This window comes from Lissotriton helveticus, chromosome 4_2 (assembly GCF_964261635.1).
Source record: "Lissotriton helveticus chromosome 4_2, aLisHel1.1, whole genome shotgun sequence".
Taxonomy (NCBI): Eukaryota; Metazoa; Chordata; class Amphibia; order Caudata; family Salamandridae; genus Lissotriton; species Lissotriton helveticus.
Window position 1 is genome coordinate 121,419,105 of NC_136064.1, and position 17,176 is coordinate 121,436,280.

Below are 17,176 nucleotides of genomic sequence, written 5' to 3' on the forward strand. Positions count from 1 at the left end.
GTGTAAAAAAGAAATGGTATTTCCTTTTGCCTAAGCGTACCTTCTAGCTATTAACTACTCCTGTGGGACTGAGAGGGGAGGCCCAGCTGCTTTAGCAGACCTTTATCTTCTGTTTTGTATCTCTGAGCTGTAGAGACTAATAATATAAGTCTCACTATCTCACGTTGATGTGTTGCCAGCCTTTCTATGATATTCGGCATGGCTGCTATTATAAACTACAATCAATTTTCTCCGGCATAATTGAAAAGTAAGCAGCTATCCAGCCTTCTACCAACATTCATAATGTTGTTGCTGTCACTTGATCAACACTTACTCTGCATGCATTATGAGGACAGAATTAAGTACACACTTCTCTGATATCCATTGACCATGTATCTCAGGTATCAGTTGAGGACTGTATTGCTCGGTGAGATCCCTGTCTGCTTTTTCATATCTTTTGTCCAAACATGCCTCCTAGTTTAGGACACTCCCAAGCATGACGTCTTTTTGAGGAGCATCATTGTCTGCCCACAGTGACTGAGCCGATGGGACCAAAGCCTCGTTATCGTTCCAAAATGCTCTGATATGTCCCTGAATTGTCTTTTTATATTGGGATTGTATCTACCTTGTGGACTGAATGCTCATGGATGCCGGGACAAACACAGCCTGTGTCAAGCCTGATTTGCACCATTAACTGGTCGCCTTCCATGATAACAACAGTGTGTCACATGGGGGAGTATTGCAGAGACTGCCGAGAGGTAGTCAATGTGCCATGATGTAGATTAAAGATGTTTTATGTTCATTTTATCTCATCTCTTGATCAATGTTGACAATTTACAGATGATGCATGAACTGGTCCCAACATATTAATAAAAAAATGTTTTATTTTTTTATTTTTACTTTTCAGAGAGCTTCAATAATTGAACATTTCCCTTAGGTGTGGTGAAGGGAGAGAAGCTGATGGTAATGGCCAATTGCCCTTTCTTCCACAGGGCTATTCCATCCTGTGATTATTTCACAGACATCATTTTATCCTGCCCAACTGATAAGGGCATCTCAGAGGCAGAAAAGTGCCTGGGGCTTTTGACTGGAGTCATGTAGCAAAGATGATTTGTGAAATTGAGGGCAGTGGGTATGTCTTTTAGACTAATCTGTGTATTCCAACTGTTTATCTGTACTTTCTTTTTCAATTATCTTAGCCCATAGTGCAAGAGGCTTAGCATTATGAAAAAGGTTCTTATCCCCTACTATTAATATTGTTAAAATAAACCAGTTTACAATGCCTTCATTTTTTTGGATTTTTACCTTTAGATCTCTAGTTATTTGGATTGCCTGACCAGGTTATATTCAAAAGTATGGTGGTTAGGACTACAGCACGCAACAACAATAATTGATTTATATCATTCAACAATATTTAATTCATATTCATCATGACATTTCATAATTTATCATGAGTGGCTTATGATTACACATTTAGCAAAAACATCATTATATGTGTTACATTACATAAGCTTATTTTCTCCTGTTGCAAAAGAAACCACAAACTTTGAGTACCCAATGCATTTTGGGACTTCAGAGTCCCTTCATCAGGGGTTCCTGTAAGAGAAAGGAAACCTTTTATCCGGTGCCCGTACAGATTAACTAAATGAAATCATTCAATATGCATATCTTGCTGTACTGTTCGTGGAACCAAACTTTTTCAAAACACTACTATAAACACTGCTATAAACACTCACCCTAAAACAAAATCAAATGAACATATTCTAATCAGATATTCTTTGACCAACCCAAAACCCTACTGAGGCAACGATCTCAAAACGCTCACCTTAATATGCAAAAAAAGTCTGATACTTTGTGGCAATGCAATTCTTGTTTGCTGTAATCTGTGATCTAAATGTCAATAAATTAATGGTCAGATTAAAATAACCAAAAAGAAGGTGCCTTACACTACTCTTAAATAAGTACTGGGCTTATCGATTTACAAATTAAAATGCGGCTTGCGGGTTCGTGTCCTGTCAAGAAATATAAACAGGTATTCTAATCATGTTCAATTGACCGCAAAAAGATACATTCAAATAACAGCCGGCTGCCTAAAATCGTTTGTTTAGAAGACACTAAATTCTCACCTCACTTAAGAAGTCGCGTTTCAGACAGCTACAGCGGAGTTCAGCGAGCGTCCTCTGTAAGATACGATTAAAATGTCATATAACACCGTACCTGCTGCCTGTTGTTCAACACAGACTTTAACTAAAAGATTTAGCAACCCGTTTATCGGTAACGCCGCCGGTCGCTCGTTAAACATTACGCCATTCGATATTGGGAGGGGATACACTTCCGTGTCTGCCTCCACTCAAATACCGGTTATGCCACCATTAGTGAACACAAAGAGCGGACAAACCACTGTACTGCACTTCTCTCACAGTTTCGACAAAAAACTTTATTCAGCGAACTTTCTCAAGGAAGTGCAGGCAAATTATTTAAACTGAATTTCGCAAGTAAAACTTGCTAATATTTCGCTAAGTGAAGTGAAATCAAGAGAAAGAAAAAGCAAAAAGTAAAACGTGAACAGAATGAATACCGAACATCACATCACGATCATCTATACTCATGCCAGTTCGCAACTATAGTAACATATTAAACACTACCTCTGTTTATGTAGATGACTAAACCAGTAACAGTAGATCTTACTGCTTACATCATGATGCACCTTATGTTTACACAAAGCGTAATACATTATTTGCAATAAACAGTTGATAATAATAACAATCACATTCTACTTGTATGCATATCATTATACACCTAATGGCCATTTGTGAATACCTTGTTGTGATAAGTGTATGTCAATTTGAATTACCCACTGTGTGTTTTGGACTTAAGGTGGGGGAGCGACCAGCAATTTAGCAGACAACCTGTGTCTATTGACTGCTTTTATATGAAGCAACTCATTTCCATTTTGTCATTAAGCCCGAATGGCATCAAAGTTCTGAGTCTTTTGATCCAGAAGACTTCTCTCTGGAGAAGGATTTTGGAATTATCCATGCCAGACCTTTTTGGTACTTGCTCTATTATTTGAAATTTTAGTTGAGCTATCGAACGACATTGTTCTGTCCAGTGTAGTGCCAGCGGTGATGTGGTATTTTTGTTCCGAATACGACTTTTATGTTCTGGTAGGCGTGTCTTGATTTTACGCTCAGTCTTGCCCACATACAACAATCCGCAGGGACATTTAATCATGTACACCAAATGTTCTGAATCACAGTTAGTCGTGTGGTGCAGTTTTATACTCTTTCCCGTTCTAGGATGTGCTAAAACATTTCCTGGAATGACGTTATTACAGTTTTTACAGTTCCAGCACTTCATTGTGCCGCGTGATTGTTCACCTCCACTGAGTTTGTCCGCTTTATGTCTGGTCAACAGTTCTTTTGGGTTCTGCGCCCTCTTGTAGGCGAACCAAGGTTTTTCTAGAAACAAATTCCCAATAATTCCCACCTTTTTATGATTATGTTTTAATGTCTCTGGATGCTGAAGAAAATTTAGAGACAAACACCATTCTTTGTGTACTCTTTTTCTGTTTCTTTTCCAATAGTGTCGTTCTAGATATAGCCTTGACTTTTGCGATTTGATTATCCAAGTTAATCTCTGCATAGCCTCGTTGTATATAATGCGATTTTTGCTCTTCAAGTGTAATGCTGCAGACCTCTTCATCTGACGAAATTCTTTTTATGCGCATAAACTGAGACACAGGTAACTTCTGGATCAAATGTATTGGATGGAAACTGTGAAATTGTAGTGTGTTGTTCTTGTCTGTTGGCTTTTTTAAAAGCCATTGTCTGGATTTGGTTGTCTTTAAGTTCCACTAACATATCCAAGAAACATATGATTTTTTCATCAAGAGTGTAAGTAAACTGAATTCTTGGGTCCACCAAATTGAGACTTTTAATGATGTTGATCAATGCTGTTTCAGAATTATTCCAAATTAAAAAAAAATCATCAATATACCTTCTGAAAAAAACTAAACCAGCTCTCCAAGTCTGGTCTGTTAGGATGAAGTCATGCTCAAATTTCACCATGAACGTATTCGCGTACATGGGCGCACCAGGAAAGCCCAGGGAAGGTCCATTGAATTGGCAAAATAATTTCCCTTGCCATTTGAAATAGCTGTTTGCCAAACAGAAGTCAAGTATCTGAATAATGAAACATTTCAAACTCTCCGGTATATTTTCTTGCAAAAGAGCCCATTCTACTGCTTCCAAACCTGTTGCATGGGGAATCGAAGTATAAAGCGAGACTACATCTATTGTGCATAGAATCAAAGTATCCGTAGATTCAATGGATATTTCAGCTAGACTTCTTAGGAAATCTGAGGTATCTTCAATGTAGGTGGACCATCTTTGGATGAAAGATTGTAAGTAATGGTCAATGAATATACCAGGGTGTTCGAAGATTGATTGGCAACCAGCTACTATAGGTCTGAAAGGTCGGTTTGTTGAATTTTTGTGGATTTTGGGTAAAAAAATTATCCTAGGTCTCCTAGGAAATACTTCCAGACGGTCACCTTTGATTTTTATGTCTATCCAGCCCAATTTTTTGGCCTGATCCAACAGTTTACTGAGTATGTCTGACATTTCCATAGTAGGATCTCTGTTCAATATCCCATAAGTAGTTTGATCCATCACATGTTCTGTACCTTTCTTCAGGTAAAAGTCAGCATCCATGATAACGAGTCCGCCTCCTTTGTCTGCCTTCTGAAAAATTATGATGTCATCTTGAGCCATTTGTTGTAATGCACTGTATTCAGCGCGTGTCAAATTCTTGAGTTGTCGTTTGTATTGAATTAAATATTGTTGAATGATATAAATCAATTATTGTTGTTGCGTGCTGTAGTCCTAACCGCCATACTTTGGGGTCAGGCCACTTACATTGTTCACATCACTGTCTAGCAGGCAGTAATTCAGCACACTTACCATATAAATAGATTAGTAGCTCAACCGAGTGCGACCTCCACCTACATTCATTGACCAGGTTATATGCCATAACCAGATACATCTCAGAGGGAAAAGACTTCAGTAGGCCTAACATATGCCCTAAGAATAGGAGTATGCAATTCAGAGAAGCAAGGATTACAGATTACAGAAACATATCGGTGACATTTACAAATGACCAATAAGAAAAGCAGCTGAGTAAAAATCCTCTTGTGGTTTATAGAGTTCAACCTAAATCAGCAAGATTAATATAGGTAAATAGAATCTAATATAGTAATATTATATTGATGTGTATATGCCTGCTTAACAGCTTGGATACAGCTGCTGAAGTACCTGCCAGAATACTAGACTATTCTCTCTAATTTCACATTAAAATGTATTGCATGTGGTCAGTTCCACGATATCCTTTGATAAGCAGAAGGAAGGCAACCTAACTGTATAATGGAATGTGACAAGTGGACAACACTAGCCTCTTGTCAGAAACATAACAAATCTGTAGGTCAAATTGATGTGTGGCGTTTTAGGCTCCGATTGAATTTTCCTGATTCATGCCCTTATATAGGTACAATTCAGATTGCTCTTATTTAGCTAAGAAATCCAGCCCTTATTTAGGCATAGCCCATGCTACCCAAATACAGGCATGGCTACTTCGATCCAGTCACCAAACGTCACAACTATTTCTTGGAAAACCAGCTTAAGCCGTTAGGGAGCTTCCCATGGCTTGAACATTGATTTCTCCAAGTAATCATGACTTTACAATGAAAAAGTATTCCCCAGGAGTCATTTATGACGTTCATAAGCCCGACTTTATGTCAAACTATGTCATTCCTAAACACCTTCCAGGTATAAATAAACCTTCACTTGCTATAGCAAGATACGGTGGTTCGGAGCAGTTTGAAGACCTACTTGCCCCACGCAGCTCGCTACAGCAAGTGACGAAGGAAGCAGACTCTCCAGCTGATGCACTGATCAGGAAGCTGCTTTTCTCCTGCCGAGAATACAGCTCCAGTGTTTCCGGCTCCCCTTGCGGGGTATTGCGAAATCGAGTTCCCGATACAGGGATTCCAGACCTCCTTCATTCTAAGGTAGAGAGCTGATTATAACCCAGAGAAACCTTTGGCAGATTCTTTGCAAAAACTAAACCTATGCTAAACAATATTTACTTCTTCCCTCGTATTAGACTTAGGTTAGGTACATTGGGGAAGGTGTATTTTAGAAGCACCAGTTGAGTATTTTAGTCAATGTTAATTATGTATGTATTTTTATATGGATTAGAAACCATACAATGCTCTTACAGTATTATTTCTTATTACTGTTTACGCTGTATACTTTGCAGTCTGCCTAACGATTGTAGCAGTTCACTTCTCTTGCATGAGAAAGAAGACTGTTCAATAAACCTTTTTTTTAAAAACGTCCATCTCACTATCTCTCTGCAACTCTGTAGAAACGAAGCATGCACGATTGACCGAGTGAACTAGTTATCTATTGTTTCCGTGACTATGAGAGATATATTCTTATTCTTGGGAGACGTAATTGTCATGTTAATGCGGTTGTCAGAAACTAATCCCTTCTTGTGTATTCAAGAAAGTTTCTAGTGACCTCTGAGTTAGCTGGCACACACACAATTAAGTCTAGTACATTCGATAGAGACCGATTGACCTAAGTCAAATGTCAAATCTACAGGATATATTATTCCAATGCGCAGAGCCTATTGGGAATATAGGAACTACACTACATGGCGCCCAACGTTTGGTAAGGCACTAGTTTACCGCTAGATACTAAAGTAACTCAGTCGTGCTTTTCTTAGAGACCCATTTTTCCGTAAATTACTCCAATAGACGTCTAGAGTGGGTAAAAGGATAATATCCGCCATAGTTGAGTAGGACAAACCATCCTATGTATTAGTTTTTGGTTTATTCAATGTTGAAGGATACAGTGTTCCAAAATATTGTGCACCTTATCTTTGTTTCCTTGAAACTTGCTCTGCAAACTTTCAGTCTACAAAAGTGTCCCTCGATAATAATACCGAGGGCAGTGGAGCTACAGGCCACAACGCCGTACAAACTTTAAACTTTACTGGAGTCCAAGAGACCGACGAGGATGCTAGAAGCATTCCAGAAAATTTAAGGAAAGCCATCACTATAAAACTCATACGAAATGGCCTATCAGCAAGAGTTGGTAGGGTAGTTTTTGTGATAGAGGCACATGACTATCTCCAGACAGAGGTATTCTATTCATGGATAGTCTTCCCTGAAGTAAATCCAGGAACAAAAGTGTTTCACTTCTACAAAGAAGATGAACCACCAGAGGAATACATTCCTTTCGAAGATATTGAAATTCCACTAACTTACCAGCAGCATGCACTCTGGTTTAATGGTGCCCTAAAACATATAAATCACATTACCAGGCTCAGTCCACTAGGTGGACCAGGAGCAACAAGGCCGGTATTAGCCAGCTATACACCACATCCTGCCATTGAGGAAATGTCAGATGCGGTGCTATTAATTGAAATGAAAGAACTTCTAAAAATCTATAGACAATTGGTTCAATATGTCATGTGGACTCTAACAGTCCAAATGGCAATATTGATTCCACAGCATCCCCCCCACCAGGAGAATACAAATAAAATTACACGACAGACTCTACATTCGGTCTTTGGTAAATTACCACGAAACAGGAACAAATTCCATTCTGGATAGCTCACAAATTACTAAAATCGAGGCAGTATTTCCTGATACTACCCCTCATGAGAATCACAGAATTCTAACAATCTGTTTACCAATTGGGATCACACCACACCTGGAGGACTGCGACACTTGGGGTACAGTTTTTGCTGCAATTTACACTAAAACACATGGTGTTCCATCTATGGCGGTAATACCTGACGTCCTGAAACAGATTCAAAATGAATACGGGACAGAGCCTGCTTTAAATGTCATTATGAAATTACTGAAGGATTTCAAACTGGTCAAAACAATAATATTAGCTATTATAAAAGGTGAAGCAGCATCCGTGGTGATCCACCAAAAAAGTTAGGGGAATTTGATGTAACTGAGCAACCAGAAGAACTGGCCAGAATAATTGAAAAATCCTATGAAGAATTAGGCAGAGACAGTTGGGTGGGAAACCAGTTAAATCCCAACTGTCAGAAACTCCTGAAAAGGTCTTTTCTAAAAACACTCATACTCCTTCTAAAAAGAAGTGGGAGAACACTAAACAAAGTTCTAAAGAGAAGCGTTCTCAATCCGAGGTAGGTCTCCTGGAGTTCTGGACTTTTTGGTTCCGTCCAGAGGTGTCAGGGATAACACCCGAAGACCCCGGAGTTCCACCTGTCTCGGTGCACAAACAAACAGAAACACGGGCTTCTCGATGGTGGCGTCAAAGACCAAAGGTTTATTACTGCAGGGACACAGAAGTCACAGAAACTACACATGGGCAGTATCTAGGAGCCTGTTCGATTTGTACAAAGAGGGTTGCTCCTTATATACTAAATATTGGGCTTCAGGCAAATTCTTTACATGTTACCACAGTTCTAAACATTCGTGTCTTAAACAATAAATATTTGGCGTTGCACAGGGATCGTCAACAGTATCTGATGTCAAAACATTACAAATGAGGGGTTCCCACTAGTCCATCATAATCCCATGTCAATTCTTCATTCAAGACCCGGACCGCCTCATCGTAAATTTCGTTACCTCCCCCTAATAAAGGCCCAGAAGGAAAGGAGCAGAGCCAGGTGCAGAAGATAGAAAGACAGGATAAGAAATGTTTGTGGGTCGTAAATGGGCACGGTTACCAGCTTCGGCCGCCTAATCATGATCAGGCCAACGAACACAAGAACCAGTATAGCAGGACTGGCCTCAGGCTGGGGAGGCAGTTCTTGCCGAGTCATGCTGCTACAGCGTTGCTGGCCTAAGGTGCACGTGTCACTCGCAAGGTGAATCGCCGGTTAAAGCCTACGTGTCCTTTAAAGAAAGAGGTCATTGCGTGTCCATTGACTATGTGAGGGCAAGGAATACAAAATGGCTTCCGTGGTCTAAGATGGATGCCATGGGTAAATCACAAATGTGTAGGTAACAGGAGTGCTCTTGCTCGTAGCATAGCGAAAACACCAGGATATACTAAATGGATCATTTGCGGTTCACTGATACTAAAATTATGTATTTACGACAATGTTAAAAACACGAGTAAAATCGTCACGGAACCTCAGACCCTCCTTTTGCCCTTACATAGGCAATTACTCAGTCTATAGAGTCTAATTCTATGCTCATTAGGTTAGTGACATGTTGTTGTATCATCATCCTGTCTCGTGCCTTTTCTCCTAATGCAGGTGGTTTTCTGAAACAGGTTGCAGCACAGAGGCTACACAGAGCGGGACCACATTGGATAATAAGACAGCACGAGAACAGAAATACTAGGATGACACCAATGACCATCAGAACCTTCCATCCCCACGCTGATACCAGAGTCCAAAACCACTCCATGAAGGACCAGTTTCCCTTATCTACGTGTATAGAGTCGGAAATCTTATGTAGCTTAGAGATTGCTTCATAGACTGTTGGAGCATTATTTGGAATAAAGACACAGCAGCTCGATTGGATCATTCTGCATACCCCACCTCGATCTGCAAGTATTACGTCTAGAACCATACGGTTCTGCAACGTCATGAGACGATCCGCCTGAAGCTCCGCTGTTAAGTTACTAAGGGCACCAGCAGTTTCTGTAATAGTAGATTCAACTACCCGTGTTAGTTGACGTAGATTTCTACTATTGGCCATAGGCCCCCAAAACGGAAGGAAACCTTTGAAAAAGTCTCCAGCTTCTTGACCAGCGGTATCTTCCTTGCTGAAGACACCTCTTGCTACTCTGGTTTTGTGATAATCTGAAGAAGCAGTGTATGTCGGGGGTAACAATCGAGCAATATAACATGAACCTGAAAAGTCAGCAGGCAGCCATGTATATGCTCTGTCCTGACAAATGAAGTAGGTACCCCTAGCAGTCAGAAAGGCAGGGGAGGAGTTAGACGGAAATACGTAAGTCTCAACGCACTCACTCCTCCCTAGCTGAGCTCTCGGATTTCTCCCATTTCCTTGCAAACAGACCTGACCTCGGTGTGGCACGACCCAAACTGAAGTGGAGCTTTTACGCTTGCTTTCTCCCAAACTAAGGCGATACTCTGTAGAGTTCCAACTCAAATACACCAGTAATTCATCTCTAGGATAAGATGGAGTATTATTGACGTCTTTAATCATATCAATAATTCCCTGGACTAAAGCTTTGTTGGCTGAGTTGTATTTAGTGGACCGTGGTGGACGCGGAGGATAGGTCTCAAGGGCATATGAAAAAATGGTCTGAAAGGCCTGAAATGATCCATTATAGCTGAAAGGCAAGACTAGATAGGGAATGCCTTTATCCATAGTGTGAGGTATCAAGCCACACACCCAGCAGTCTGTAGTATTAACTATCAGTTGGTGTTGATGCAATAGCTGTACAAATGTATTGTTAATAAATTCTGAGCGTCGAGCTTGTTCGTGTTCAGGAAATGAGTGAAAAGAATGCACAGAAGAAACCGTAGAAGTAGTAGGATCAAGGGAAGGTACTGTAGTTACTGGCATAAAAATCAAATGTACACCAAAGACGATTCCACCCACCAACGTTATCAAAACAATTAAAAATGTAACTGCACATTGCATTAGAAAGCATTTGCTGTGTAGTATTCTGTACAGTCTATTTCTGCGAACATAAATTACATTTTCTCGTTGTAGCTCAGGAAGCTCCATCTTCTACGACCGTTCGCGACCACTGATGATGTGTACGTAGATGAAAATGCCTCTATCAGCCCTGGGAGTTCCCAGAACTAACAGAAAGATCGACCTTGTGTCTGACCCCCGCAGATTCAACTAGGCACACAGCCACGACCCTACGGCTACCCAGACGGCAAGGCAATTTTAAAACAAAAAGAAACAATACAAAGTATTAGCAAACTTCCTGGCTGGAGGCAATGTATAGCAAATTCAAATCTGAAAATAGGCAGTTTCCTGCTTTATTTGTCCATATTGCGAGAACGTAAGTTGTATCTCAGTTTTGCAGGAGCTGTCTGATCTGGAAACAATGTATTTTCAGCTGACGTTGCAATGTTCACGTTCGCAGATGGCAAATGTTCTTTTGGTGCAGATGACAAATGTTCATTGGGTGTGGATGACGAATGTTCAGGGTTCAAAAGAGCAGTTTCAGGAGGAGAGTCAGAATTTGGTGAATCCGTGATCAGTTCTGCATCGCTGAAAGGTATGAACCTGGGGACTTGTTCCGTTTCAGAGGCACCGATTCCTTTCTTTACCCAGTTGTCGTAAGGAAGTGGCAGAGGCACACGTTTAGCATGTGTCGTATGGATCCAATTTCTCCTTCCGGCCACACGAATAGCAGTTCTCGTTGCTAGCAGGACTTGGAATGGGCCAATGAATCTGGGCTGAAGATTTTTTGTTCTTGCAAAATTTCTGATGACCACCTGATCACCCGGTTTCAGCTGATGGCCTGGACTCTCCGGTGGCTTTGGCAATGCATCGAAAACCTGTTGGTGAATAAGACTCAATTTAGCAGTCAAGTCGAAAAGGTAATCAATTAACATTGGGTATTCCAGCTGCTTAAATTCTTTCGGTCTAGGTACCCCCCAAACATTTGCAGGACGGCCAAAAACTATTTCGTAAGGACTAAGCCCTACTCTAGAATGTACAGTTGCTCTTGTTGATAGCAAAGCCAAAGGCAATGCGTCTGGCCAGGACAAACCCGTGGATGCTTGTATCTTAGCGAATTTCAGTTTAAGGGTGCCATTGTAACCCTCGACTAAACCCGCGGACTGGGGATGATTCGCACTATGAAATTTCTGTCTAATCCCTAGGCCGGCACACACACTCTGCATAACTTTCCCTACGAACTCACTTCCGTTGTCTGACCATACAATCCGTGGCATTCCGTATCTGGGGAAGTATTCTTTAAGAAGAATTTTGGCAGTGGATAAGGCAGTATTGTCCTTCAGTGGGTATGCTTCGATCCATCTGGAGAAAGCACAAACTACCACTAGGACGTATTTCAGATTATTGCAACGATCCATGTGAATGAAGTCTAGCTGGATCACCTCAAAGGGGCAGGAAGGAGGAGCGAAGTGACCTGCAGGTGTGGGGATTCCCTTGCCAGGATTATGCATCAAGGATACCATACAATTTCTCACCACTCTCTCTGCACACTTACTAATCCCGTCATTCTTCCAGACCGGAGCCAACATCTTACAAATCCCTTTTGAACTGATGTGCGCTGTTCCATGTGCCATAGTTACTACTGCAAGCACATACGCATCAGGCAACATCCAACGCTGTTGTTCCGACAAGTCAATCCAACACCCACTCGAGTCCAATTTACCCGTGCTCTCTCTCCATGCAAGTTTTTCCTCCTCAGTCGCCTCTTTCTGAATTTCCTTCACGCTTTCCACTGTGTTCTCACACATTCCAGACTCAGAAATCCATCTTGCAGACGTTGCAACATACATTCTACTCATCATATTTCTAGCTGTCTGTTTTGCAATCTCATCAGCAAAAGCATTCCCACGACCAACATCATCCGTGATTGCTTTATGAGCACTGCATTTCACAATCGCAACTTCAGTCGGCAAGGTTAGAGATTCCAACAAGTCATTAACTAGCTGACCATGTTGAATCTTAGTCCCATGGGACGTAATGAAACCTCTTTCTTTCCACAAACGGCCAAAACTATGGGCCACGCCGAACGCGTACTGACTATCTGTGAACACATTCACTCTCTTTCCCTTAGCTAAAACGCACGCTCTTGTTAGCGCGATCAATTCTGCAGCCTGGGCAGAATTCTGACTCACTCTTGCAGTCTCCACAATCGTACTCAAAGTTGTTACTGCATAAGCAGCAGTCACATCACCATTCTCCAATTTGAAGCACGACCCGTCAACATACAACGTGCCATCTGGATCTGACAACGGAGTGTCTTTTAGATCGATTCGTCCTTTTGTTTCTTCCTCGGTTCTGAAACAACAGTCGTGTGGTTCGGAATCACTCGACTCTTCGCTAGTCGGCAACAATGTTGCTGGATTCAATACATTGCATCTTTTGATCTGAATATGACTAGCTAACAGTGTCAGTTCATAACCTGATAATCTAGCACTGGTAAGGTGTTGCGTCTTGGTTCGGTTCATGAGTGTATCCACAGCATAAGGAACCATAACTACTAGCATGTTGTTCATTACTAAACCAGCAGATTGTCGAATGGAAGCTGCAGCTGCGGCTGTAGCTCTCAAGCAACTAGGCAATGCTCTAGCTACTGGATCTAATGTTGATGAAAAATACGCACAAGGGCGTTGTTTATCACCAAATTTCTGCGTCAAAACACTCAATGCACAACCTTCTCTCTCGTGGACATAGAGTGTGAATGGTTTACTGTAGTCGGGTGTACCCAATACAGGTGCTGAACACAGTGCATTTCGTAACTCAGAAAAACTCTGCTGACATTCAGCAGACCATGGTACCGGACTCGGAACACCTTTCCCAGTCAAGGCTACCAATGGTTTTGCTAGAAGAGAAAAATTTGGGATCCATTGCCTACAATATGAGGTAATACCTAAAAAGGCACGTACTTCTCTCTGCGTGCTAGGAACGTTCATCTGTGTAATTGTTTTTATTCTCTCTGGGGTCAACTTCCTTCCCTCCTTTGACAAGAGATGACCTAGGTAGGTCACTTCTTGGCAGCAGTATTGCATTTTTGAAGGTGACACCTTGTGATTCAAATCTGACAAGTGATGCAATAAAGAAATCGTAGCTGTTTTGCAAGTTTCCTTGTCATCGGCAGCCACTAGAAGATCATCGACATACTGTACTAAAGCAGAACCACTAGGAAGTACGAAGGAATCTAACTGGCTTTTTAATGCTTGACTGTAAATGGATGGGCTTTCACAATAACCTTGTGGAGCGCGTTTAAATCTAAAACTTCGTCCTCCTAGAGAGAAACCGAAGATATCTCTGCTTTCCTCGGCTATCGGAATGCTGAAAAAGGCATTTTTCAAGTCGACAACTGAAAACCATGCTGCTGTAGCAGGAATCAACGTTAACAATGCAGTAATGTCTGGAACCACAGGAAACTGTGGGATCACGATTTTATTAACCTCTCTAAGATCAATTACGAACCTATATACTGGAGGCTTTGTAGGGTCAGTTCGTTTCAAAATAGGCAGTACAGGACTATTACAGACATTACCTCTAGTTTCTTCTACAACATCTTTCTTGATCAGGTCTTGTACTATCAGTAGGAGCGCACGCTCACCTTCACTAGAGATTCTGTATTGTGGAATTCGTGGAAGTTTAACATTTGCTTTCAAAGTTACTACATAGGGTGGAATTTCCAATAGACCTACATCATTAGGACCAGTCGCCCAAAGAGTATCAGGGAGTGAACGCAGCTCTGGTGGGAGCGCATCCATCGACAAGTACATCGGAGAGATTATTCTTTTACCCAACGTAAGCTGTACTCCTGCTGGAGAACAGTACAATGTCGCGTACAGGCGTTTTAACAAGTCTAAACCAAGCAGATTTTCGTTACAACCTGTCGTCAAAATCAGGGGTGCTTTCAATTGACGTGGTCCAACTGAAATAGACAAAGGACCAGAAACAGGGTTGTGAACAGGGGCGCCCGAAAAACCTACTGAAACGTTTGTTGAGCCAGACAAAGGTGCGCCAGGGAGTTTCGCATGTATGATAGAACTTTTTGCTGCACCAGTATCCAACAGAAACGGTTCGACTATACCTGATGTTGCTACTGCGACATAAGGCCCACTCTGATCTACTGGAACTGATACTACTCCCTCTCTTTGTCCATGGCTGTCCTAGTACTCACTTTGCTGAACTTCCTCACTAGCTTCATAATAGTCTTCGACATGATACTGTGGAGACCTATTCTGTTGGGCAGATTGTCCATTTCACTGGTCGAAATAATTAGAGGGGCGATCACTCGTTTGCGGAGGCATAGCACCTCGTCCTCGACCTCTAGAGTTTTGCATAGAACTACCACGACCTCTCTGAGCTGCCGCAGCATTATTTTGCGTTCGAACTGGACATTCACTTTTGTAATGACCTTCCTTTTTGCAATAAGCACATTGATTCCATTGGTATTGTGGCCTTTGAAAATTATAATCCGTTCTTTGATATGACCCTTGCTGCATATTAGTTTGATTCATGCGAGGCGGATAAGCTTGCTGTAAAAGTACTTTAGTTTTTAAATCTTTCGTCTTTTTATCTGATTTTTCCTTCTCTTCTGTATCCCTATTTTCATAGTACTGAGCAGTCGCAAGTATTTGCGCAGTCGTAGAGACAGCCCACGCACTTTCAGAATTCTTTAATTTACTACTAAGTTCTGGCAACAGATTGTGCACAAATTTATCAACAAATAATCTCTGGCCTCCTTCTGTGCTCATATCCTGGCCACTATGATCCACGAAAGTCTCTTCGAATCTTGTGAAAAAGTCGGAGACGCTTTCGTCTTTCTTTTGTTTGCACGCGGACAATTTGTCCCAGTTAACGCGCAATGCTGGCATCAAGGTTTTCATTAAATCGATTATTCTACCAGGCAAATTAGCAATTAAAGGTTCAGGTTTGGAACCACCTATTTGTTGACCATCCGCTGCAATTATAGCTGCCCAGTCACCACCTAGGGCAACTGGATGATTCTCTTTACGAATTTTAGCCCAAATTGGTTGCGGTACTACATTACCAAATAGCAGATCTATGTCAGCAAGATTCAATACACAAGCGTCAACTGTTTGAGCCAACTCTTTGTAGTACCCTGCAGGATTTTTACGCGGATCTGGCAAGGCCTGTTTCACTGCTAATACTTCAGCTCGCTTCCATGGAATATGTATCCAGACTCTCTGGAATTGGGCCGGAGCGGCTGCAATACCAAGGTTTGCATTAGCTTGCACAGCTTCACGCCAAATTGGTGGAACCTCTCTCATTGGATATTGACGATTTCGTTTCGTACTACGTTTCTCTAATTCTCTCGGTGAACGAAGGGATGAGTCATTCCTATAACTTAAAATCAGTTCCATCGCTTCTTTTATATTTTGTCCAACTATCATACCTGCAGCAAACTCTTTCTGAACATTAATTAATTCTCCTAGATTTGATTCAGGGTCATCCTCTTCCGATTCCTCACGTAGAAGGAAACACATTTCATCGAACACATATCGTTGTGTCGGTTCGTTCCATTGCATAAATGTATCTAATACATTTTGTACGTTATATCTTCCCACTTTCGAAACCCATCTAAGAGCAGTGGAATCTAATATTCCTCTTTCTTCAGTACTGGGAAGCTGACTACGTCTCTGCACAGAGTCAGAGGTAGGAGTCTTAGTCAGAGTTTTATAGAAGGGAGATAGAATATTAGAGACAGAATCAGTGATTCTTCGACGAACAGAAAGCGGAGTCATAATATTAGCAGAGGCAGTAAATAGAGTAGCAGTTGGAACAGATAGATTAGGAACAGTAGGAGTAGCAGGAAAAATAGCTTGTGAAGTAGCAGGTGCGAGCGACACAGGCATAGGTAAAGAAGCCGGCAACCCTAGAAGAGGGGTTGTCGAAGGAACATTAATATTGACCACAGGAGGTACAGGAACTTGATTCAGGGGAGCGGGAACAGGGACACCAGGTTGTCCAGCAACCGGTAATTGAACATTCGGTATAGGTGGAGCCGTAGCACCCTGTGCATACGGTGGGGGTGATCGTAACAAGTAAGACAACAGGGGATCCTTTTCAGGGTCCTCTACTATCTTAGCCGTACTCGATGGCAAAGCAGGATAGCACTTGTCTATCGCTAAATTACGCTCTCTATCGGCCACCTCCATCGTTTTCTCAGACTCGTTGAGTTGCAGCTGCCTAGCAGACTGTTCTAAAGTCAACTCTTGCTCTTTCTGTTCTTTCTTCAACTTTTTAATTTCTCTCTGTTTAGATTCTTTTCGCCAATAACGGAAAGAATCAAACATTGCCGGCCGGGCTTTCTTCTTAAACAACCTTCTTTCTAGATTATCGAGAACTTCAGGTTCAAAACTACCATGTAGTGGCCAACTAAGGACACCATCTTTCTCTGTGTAGTGGATCCATATCTCGTTATAAGAGATAGGGCCCACACCAAATTTGCAATATAGATCATAA

General features: G+C 41.5%; 1 pseudogene across 1 annotated transcript in view; it reads left to right on the forward strand.

Annotated features, from left to right (window-relative positions):
• LOC144752085 (nicotinamide N-methyltransferase-like) overlaps positions 1 to 17,176 on the forward strand; it is a 77,513-nt pseudogene that overhangs the window by 29,137 nt on the left and 31,200 nt on the right. Inside the window, exon 3 of the transcript XR_013594023.1 lies at positions 917 to 1,111. The product of XR_013594023.1 is annotated as a nicotinamide N-methyltransferase-like (transcript). The remainder of the gene's footprint in view (positions 1 to 916; positions 1,112 to 17,176) is intronic.